Raw genomic sequence first — 9,979 nt, 5'->3', positions numbered from 1 at the left:
CAGCATCAGAGGTTGCCTTTGCCATGAATATGGAATATTGTTTTAGGAATGCAGAAGACAATTCCTTAAAACTATCAATAGTTCCAGGCTCCAACTGAGTGAACCATAGTAGAGCCGATCCGGATAGATTCTCGGAGAATTGTTTGCAATATCCAGCATCTTCCTTATCTGGTTCTAGATCAATTCTGCCAGCAGCGATCTGAAAAGCAGCGAGGTGATTTTTAGGATCTCCTTTACCATCATAAGTTGGTAATTTGACCTTTCGAGAATCCTTGATCCAAAGGTTCGAGATTCTCGAAGTGAACGGTGTTCATCGAGTTTCTTCGATTACTCGATCGATCTCAGGCACCGAACTGGTCGCCTGATGAAACTTCGACTTCATTTCATCAAGCTCTTGACGAACTTTGACGAAATCATCTGAAAAGGTGACATCGGGATCTTCCATAAGGAATCCGTCGTCAATAGCAGGATTTCCCTGATTTTGGGGAATTTCTTCCCCGGTTAGGTTGGACCCATCTCCTACGGCTGCCTGATTGCTAGCACTAGCAGGATGGCATGCTGGAAAAGTTTGAGTATTCTCGGTCCTGTTTTGGGCGGGAGTTAAGAATAGCCTACACTGACGCGCTGCTACTGAAGGCAAAGTATTTAAACGGCTTGAAACTGCGTTCTGCGCGTTTGATAAATCTGCCTGAGTGGTTTGAACCCTCGTCAAAGTTTGCTCGATTGAGTTCAACCTTTCACTAAAAGTGGTGTTGGCACCAACGAGTGTACCAATCTGAGTAGTCAGACTAGTGGTTGTCTGATTAAGCGAGGTAATTGCATCGCTCAAAGCTTGCTGATCAGCCATAGTTTCTTGGTTTGAGAAAGAGAGATTTTGAGATTAAAGAGTTTTGCGGTAACTCCCCACAGGCGGCGCCAAAATGTGGATGTAGGATTCACACTCGATTGTCTTTAAGTATTTTTGTGGAGAAAAACTCTAAAATCAACGAATGAATATAAGAATTCGAAAGAGAAATTAACCAAGAAAAGAATAAAGTAAAGGAATTTGATAAGAACGAAAATACAAAAAGCCTTGCGGAATTGTAAGAGAAAAAAGTATGTTGTATTGCTTGATAGTGATAAGTCAAAGATTGTCCCTCTCAAACACATGCGTTTGAGGTTGTTTTTATAGAGAAAACATGATTAATGCGGATATTTACTACTCGTAATCATATTGATCCGCATTAATCACATAAGTTACATTTTGACCGAAACGGCTTGAATTTGAACTTGTCTTGGGCTTCACTTGGGCCTTCCGAACTCTTTCTTGCTGACTCCGAACTCCCGTGCTTTGATGCTACCGCGAACCTCGAACAGTATTCTCCTCGCTTCGGCCTTTCTCTATACGAACTGTATGCTGAATAAGAGCAAACTCCATACTAGTAAAAATCGAACTCCTTTGGTAAACTGAATCGAACTCCCGACTGGTCAAGTCCAATAAAATATCTAGAAATCCGAGAGGATTATTGTGTAATGATGACGTGGACATATCCAAGTGGATCCTACCGAAAATGTGTGGGATCAAGAAAAGAGCCATCACCGTACCACCAAATTCAACTTTGCACGATTTACTTGAGATGAAGAAATTGCAAGGAAAGTGGATATTATGAAGAGAATGATTGAAGAAAACAAGTCAAGTGTCGGAGAAATTTGGAAGATATCGACAAAAGTTGTCTACGGTTTAGATTTGAAGATTTCCGTTGAGACCCTTCACCATGCTACGCCCGAGACGTGTGCTTTCGAAGTTCAAGAACCGCCATGGGATTCTAAATTCATTGACAACATGCTTATTTTGTAGAAAATGGTCGAGTAAAATATGTCCGTTCACAGACTAGATCAAGAAAACGAAGGAGAAAACCGCAACGACAAATGGAACAAATGGATCACCACCGCTCATATCACGCGTCACTGGTGCCACCATGAGAAACCACCAACATTCCGAAATCAGTGCAGCCAAGCCACCATGTTCATGACTAGTCCGACAAGAAGTTCACCGCAACCCACCCATTTCGATACCGCGATTATCCGTCTCGTATACTGTTTGTACCATACGTCACAACGGTACTAATCTCAACTATGGGCAAATTGACGTCAACAATGAGATCACCTTATCTCTTAGGTATGTTTTTCGTATTTTATTTTCTTAAAACTGTTAATGGTTAAGGTTTTTGTCTCAAGAAAGATGTAAATAGAGATTTATAAAGATAGAATTTGATTAACTTAGCCGAGTTAAACCAATCTCAAGCTAAACCAAGAAAGATCATACAGCTAGTCATTGCACCATCCACCATCTACCATCATTCCATCTCATTCAAGGTATGTGACATTGTTCTTAAACCTATCTTTCTTTTCCATTTATCTATTTCATCCTCTTCTCTTTCTTTTTTTCCCACCGTAGACGGTGTGATTTAAGTCTGAGGAAGTATTACATCCCTCTACTAATGCTACTTTATATTTTGTTGATTTGAGATATTTTCCAATTTTTAACATCAATACATTTTATCGAGTAGGGAATGATCTTATCATATGATCAAATTTGACCTTTATATGTTCTAATTCGTTTGTGACATGTTTTGCAGGACTTGCTAAGAACGGACGATACATAGAAGCTCACAACAGGATCTTTCCCTTGAAGTATCATCTTACAAAGATTCTATTTGATCTAACGTTAACTCTATTTTATTGGAAGATTAACTGGACCTTAATTCTTTCTCATAAGAAGTGGAAGATCAGGGAAATGAGCATATACATTCAGGACTTCTTATCTCTTTTTATAACTCTCTGCTGATCCTGAATGGCCACTCACTTTTAGTTGTTTCCTACCCTTAAACCCTAACCTCTTTTAGACCTCATGTATTCTCTTTTTCCTTTATCATTTTAGTAGCTATGTGCAAAAACATCGGACAGAAAAGAACGAGATAGTTTCTCGCCACGAAGACGGAAAATTCGGAATACTAAGAAGAGATTGTGACGATTTGGTCTAGAGCTTATTCTTCCTTGGGATTTGATGTGTGTGTTATTCTGCTTCAGTCTTTTACCTCAAAGGACCACACGATTACTGCAAGTACACAGTAAATCGTCTGTAGTATTTAAGGATTGAATTCCACAGAGAGAGAAGTAGTTCAAATGAATCCGTCAGAAGAAAGTAAAGCTAGGACAAATAAAAAAAAAAGAGGTTGTTGTTGGTTTCACGATTGCAAGTAAAGTAAATAAGAAATCAAATAAGAAAGCAGGTAAATAGCAGGTAAATAAATATGAGACAAACGTTGGGCATTCAAGGGATCGCAGTGGATTTAATAATCTTTCTAACTAAGAAATACTAGAATTATGTTTGTTTACTTACAAGTCTTTGACATACGAAATACTAAAGATCGACTAACCTTAGGTTATAAGATAAGTCGGCTAAAGTCCCTATACTCTGTTACTCAACTGACGCAGGCAACAAAGCATAGATCAAAGCAATAAGATCAAGTTTGACTCAAGTCCATAAAACCCTATAACTAAGTGGTGTGCGCTTTTTATAACATGATACACATTCGTAAGTTAGGTTCGAGTGTATTAGCAACCTTGTGAGAAACGTAAACACTTGGGATCAAGAGTTGGGTCATGAATCTAATTACATGCATTAAGCGAAATCTTAACTAGAAAAATTACAGTGTAAACGATCAAACAAAACCCTAAGTTTTGCCACCTAGACGATCGATCATGTCCCCCCTTTAAACCCAACTAGAAAACTACTCTATCATGGTTAAAGAGATCATCAAAGTAAGGTTTGATAAACTCATAAGAAATAGATAAATAAGAACTGAATAAGGTTTAGAGATTACTTCTTTGAATATAGAATACAAGAGGTAAGACTTCACCTTAATAGATCTCAGAGTAAAGAGGGAGATTTGGTGGACTTCAAGGCTTCAGATTCAACGTGGTGGATGCACCTTCAAGGGAGGAAGGTTTGCACGGCACCAAGAAAGAACAAAGGAGGCACGAAGAAGCACACCTAGGTTTAGGGTTTTCATCGAGTATTTATAGTTCTTGGGACCAAGAAGTCGGTTTAGGGGTAAAAGCGTTGTCCGGTCGAGGTCTTCCCGATTACCAAATCCAGAGATCTTGGTGGCTGTGGAAAGCTGAAATAGTCAAGATTTGCCTCGAAGTAGAATCATAGCAATCCATTTTAGTCATTAGGAAGTTACGACCTGAAGAATAAAGACATGTCCAGACCGGCCTCAAGCTATACGACCGTTCCAGAGATTCAAGGCCACACCGGCCATCAAGCCCGTGCCCGGGCTGCCATCTACTCTTACCACCGGTTACTAAAACTTCTAACCGGTCCAGAAACTCGAGCTACACTTAACCAACGGGAAAATTATACTTCTGACGTATAGAAACTGTCTTGAAATGGGTTTTGATCACCTTTTGGTCTTTAATGCTCAAAATCTCTTAAAACCTTCTTGACTCCTAAAATTCTTGAATATCACCTTCTTGGCTCTGAAATCACACCAAATGCTTCCTAAAACATAAGAAAACAATAGCAAATATGGGTGAAAATCTCATGTTATCATGATTCGACTAACAAAAGGTACTAATTTATTTTCATTAGACTGATTAAGAGTTATGTTTCCCTTTTCAAAAAAAAGGGAGAAAAAGAAAAAGAAAACGAAAGGAAAAGAAACGGTTACGATTAAGAGAGTCTAATGGCAGAGGAGAAGTCACAAGGAAAGACATGGATCACTTTAGAGAAGAGATGGAGTCAATCACAGAGAACCATGTTGAAAAATCTAAGTCTTGGGAATTGAAAAGAAAAAGAATAAAAGGAAAAAAGGTGTTACACGAAAAGTGGTTGGAAACTGAGGATATCAGCAAGTCTGTTTTCTCTTGCGGTTTTGCTACATATCCTACATTTTCGCTATCACCTGGTAAACCCTAAACATTTAAATCCGCCATCAACCACCAAAAAGCCCCTTTCATACCAAGCAACGTCTACCCTGAATGACACCTCCTAATTAGAAAGCTCAAACCACTTTTTAATGAATATAGAGAGTTAACTAACGTGATCTCAGAGTCCTCTTGTATGTTTGAGATGGATGGATCAGGATTGTGAATGTCGTGAGTCTATAATGAAAATGTTCTAACGGGATGTTTCTGTATTTATGAGTCTGCATGTCATCTTTTGGAACATGGTCTCTGAATATAAGAGAGTTCCCATGAATTTCAAACCTCTCCATCGGTTTTACTTTCTTGTTTACTTGAGGACAAGCAAAGTCTAAATCTGGGGGAGTTGATAATTTCGTATTTTGATCCATTTTTACTATAGTTTTCTTATGATTTTAAGAAGTGTTTGACATGGTTTTAGTTCTTTAAAAGGTGTTTTCAAGTATCTCTAGTTTGAAAAGGTCTTTATAGGTTTTTATGCAAAAAGACCAAAAAAGGAGCAAAACCCATTGTATAACAGATTTGGAGCATCAAAAGTATGACATACACTAAAGGACTTTATCTTCACCAAAGTTGATGATCTTGGAGTCGTTGGAAATATAAAAGAGTCACTTTTCCCCTCCAAGTAGAATGACACAAAACCGTTGAGCCAATCAAGAGATATGACTGATATATTGAAGATACACTCATAGAGGGAGCAAGCATATAATGAAGATTTGACCAAAGAACAATCACACCGGTCACCAAGAGTAAAAAGAAACTCATGGGACCGGTCACAAGCTACTTGATCGGTGCCAAATCATTCTCCGACTCCTTTGTACCAAAACGACAACACTTTAATTATTTCAACTGGAGAAAATCCCTAAACTCCTTAGAAGAAATAAGACGGCCTCTTAGCCGTAAAGCTCGCCACAGAACTCGATCTCTTGATTGCGAGCTCTCTCTCGCACCATTTCCATAGATCTAAACACTTTCTTTCATAGTTTCTTCTTTTGTATTCGTTCTATTGCTTCAAGGGAGACGAATCCTTCTTTTGTATCTCATAGATGAGTATTCTTAACCCTATGACTTCTCTATTTATGTTTATGATTTCGTTTTGCTTTTGATTTGATTTCTTCTTGCTCGATTAGTTGCTTTGTTTGGGATTGAAGAGTTTTTTGGATAAGATTTCTTCTTCTTCTTTTTTTCTGATAGATACGAGGGCCAATTGTTCCCCACGTTTCTCTCTCTTCTCTCTCCTCAAAAACCAGATCTAGCTTTTTCGTTTCATTTTTTCTTTTTGCTTCTGGTTCTTCATCGCATGCGTGAAATTGCTCGGTTAAACGGGAGTGGGCCGGCTTTCTTCTCCGGCAGCGTTGGGTGTGGAGTATTCGTTGGTATTGCATTTGTGGTGACTATTACGGCGGTATGGAGAAGACTCTGTATATTTTGCTTCTGGTCAAGGACGTTGGTGGTTTCGTGGAAGAGGTTGCTCTCGGTTAATTGCTCGTGGTGGTAGTTGTGGTTGCGGCGGAACCTAACGAATCGGTGGGTTTTTTGCTGCTTGTCAAGGCTTTTAACATTAGATCTATCTGGATCTGATGGCTAATCTCGGAATCTGGATGATGAGTGTTATGGTTTGAGCCGCCGTCGCTCTCAGCTCCAAAGATTTTGCGTTTCCTTGACCGGATCTTAAGATAGCTAGGTTTCAGAGATTTCACGTTGGATGGTCGACGCCGGAGACTGAGGGATAGATCTGCATTCTCTCTTTTTGCTAGGTAGGGGACTAGAGGGGAGGAGTATCAGATTTTCTGGGAATCGATTCATTTCGGGAAACATGTTGTGGGTTCAGGTTTGTCGGTGGGATTGACTTTGCGAAAGAAATCGATTACTCTGGTCAAAGAGACGATCTCGCCGACGTAGCCTCGAAGCAGTGTTTTTTGTAATCGCCGGTTGTAGTGGTGTGGCTCCCAGTTTCTGACCACTGCTCAGTTCTGATCTCAAGTCACCGGTGTTGTTGTCTGTGTTTTCTTCATTTTGTAACCGTGGATCTGATATAAGGCCCATAGCCTAAAGCCCAATTTGGGATGGATTAATATTATTATTATTACTATTAAAAAAGGAGTTTTTGATAGAATTATCCTATTGATTCGTTTAGTTGCTGATTTTAAGAACGGATTTTAAAATTATTTCTTTTAAAAATTCATTTGTTTTCTTTATTAAAAGCCCTAAAGAATTCCCCTTGCCCAATATTTTAATTAATTGATTTTGTTTATTTTTATTTATCAATCAACTATGAGTTTAAGAAAACTCCTTTTTTTTCCTAGCGTTTGAATAAACATAATTCATAGTGTTTTGCTTGGTCGTCGTGGATTCGATCCATAAAACTATACTATCTCGTTTGCTGTGCACTTGCATTATATATATGGGGTAAAACTTGTGCTTAAGAAGTTTAACTAAACACACAAAAGACTACATGCTTTTAAAGAAACCACTTGGTTTATTAATTACTTGAATGGGACTGAATTTTTACAATGGGGACGAACTAAGCATATATAGAGCTCTTACACAACGTTCTAAATGACTAAAACAAAAAAAAGAAATCGCAAACACTAAAAGAAACTAGTTGATGGATAATTTAATGTAAAATCGAGTTTCAAGATAAAAGTGCTTTTTACCCCAGAGACCTTTTCTCTCTCCCGTAGTGCAAAAAGTGGTTTCCTTCACCGCAAACCTCCGGTGTCTCCAACGGCGCCGGCTTCTCGATTCTTCCCTCTTCTCAGGCCCTCCCCTCCTCATGGGGAAGCGAAAGCGTATCAAAGTCTCCTCGGGCTCGAAGTCGTCGCCTCCAAAGGGTGATTCTTCTTCTCCTTCCTCCGCGTCTCCCAGCTCTCCTGTGGTGATTAGTTCTTCGATTCCGGTGTCCTTAAGCTCCGTTGTGGCTCCAATTGCCCCAGCCTCTGTCCAATTGATAGGCTCGGCTGTTGTCCAGCAAGTTGTTCCTCGATCTTCGACAGGTCAGGAAACCCTAGGCGAATCTGATGTGCAGCAAGCGGCTATCCCGATACCTGCTTCCGCTCCATCATCTTCTCCCTCTCCTGTTGCAGCAATTCCTCCTATGGGTACGAATTCCTCCAACCAATCTGCGCAAGCCGCACCCGTAATGGTAGTTGCAGCGAACCCAGAAGAAATCGAGCAGAATCCTTCAGACAAAGACGATACTTGGTGTGATCTCTTCAAGGTAACATCTAAAAGACTTTAGAAGAAAGGAGACGCCTTCACCTTACCCTCGGGTGAGCCGTGCGTGAGGATCCTAGATTCTGTCATTGAGAAGCATAAGAAATCCTGGGAATCTTTCATTCTGGGCCAATTCTATTCAGATCCCCCTAGTCAAGGTACAATCCATTCGATTGTTAATGGGATTTGGAGTAAGCAGTTCAGGGACGTCACAGTTTCAAAAATGGAAGGGCATGCTTTCTTGTTTCGCATCCCAAATGTGCAAACTCGGAATCGGGTGTTGAATCAGAGGCTCTGGAAAATCGAGGGGCAGACAATGTTCGTTATTAAGTGGGAGCCTGGAGCTCTCCCAGTTAAACCCGAGCTCAAAACAGCACCGATTTGGCTTGAGCTTAGAAACGTTCCTTTCCAGTTCTTTAACGAGGATGGACTGGAACGTATTGCTAGTTTGGTTGGCACTCCAAAGTTCCTTCATCCCAACACGGCAAACAAAATAAATTTGGAGGCTGCAAAAGTGTTTACTATTATTGATCCGAGGAAACTGTTACCTGAAGCGGTTAATGTTCAATTCGACTCAGGGGACCTTAGAAGAATTGAAGTTTCAAGCCCGTGGATGCCGTCGGTTTGTGCTCACTGCAAGGAGGTGGGACATAGTCTGAGGAAGTGTCGCGCTGCTCCGATCATGTGTAAAGGCTGCAGCTCCACTACGCACACTGAGGTTGAGTGGCCTAGAAATAAGGTGAAAGTGGAAAATAAAAAACAGAGGCAGCGTCGGTCGAGAACACCAAAACCAGTTGTTGAGGAGGGTGAGTGAATCAATGTGGATCGATCCAAGGGTCAGTCCAAGAACAAGGCCTCTAGCCTCACCATTGATGGTTCGGTGTCTGATAAGTCTCTTCTTTCAGTGGTAGGGGCCAGTACTAGTAAGCTTGAAGGTAGTCAGCAGAGGAAAATTGTTGTTGTTAACCTGTTAGCCAAAGGAAAAGGTATCATACAAATGGCGAGTCCGCCGGTTTCAGAGGAAGAAGCAGACTCATCAGACCTTCCGTCGTCGCAGTCTGATGATGATGATTCTGATTTGGAAGATGAAGTGAGGTTCACGGAAGTGTTGTCACAGCGACAACAACGAAGTACGAGGGGCAAAGACCCCAAAACCCATTAACTTTTATGTCGATAGATATCTTTTGTTGGAATATCCGCGGTTTTAATAATTCTACACACCGGCGCGGTTTTAAGAAATGGCATAGACGCCATAAACCTCTTTTTGGAAGTCTCGTGGAGACGCACGTGAAAGAGCCTAAGCAGCAGAAGTTCCTTAATTCTATGCTGCCAGGTTGGTTATATGATAACAACTATGGTTTTCGGAGTTGGGTAAAATATGGATTTTGTGGCACCCTAGTGTCAAAGTCTCAGTGATCAGTAAATCTCTTCAAATGGTTTGCTGCGAGGTTCAGGTTCCTGACTACACGGAGTCTTTTCTGGTTTCTTTTGTTTATGCATCTAATGATGAGGCTACCAGACAGTCTTTATGGGATGAGTTGGTTAGTTTCTCTTCGGACAGTAGGCTCGATGGTAAGGCATGGGTTGTGCTTGGAGACTTTAATCAGATTCGTCATTCGTCTGAGCATTCCACTGCAAATGGCTCAAATGTGGACAGACCTACCAGACTCTTCAGGGATGTACCCGATTGCTAAGAAATTAGACCGTATCCTGGTGAATGATAAGTGGACTACCATCTTCGCTTCTTCTATGGGTTTGTTTGGTGATCCAGATTTTTCTGACCACTCTAGCTGTG

The sequence above is a fragment of the Arabidopsis lyrata genome (genome assembly GCF_000004255.2).
Source record: "Arabidopsis lyrata subsp. lyrata unplaced genomic scaffold ARALYscaffold_6, whole genome shotgun sequence".
Taxonomy (NCBI): Eukaryota; Viridiplantae; Streptophyta; class Magnoliopsida; order Brassicales; family Brassicaceae; genus Arabidopsis; species Arabidopsis lyrata.
The sequence above is the reverse complement of the archived record's forward strand: the minus strand, read 5'-3'. Positions refer to the sequence as shown.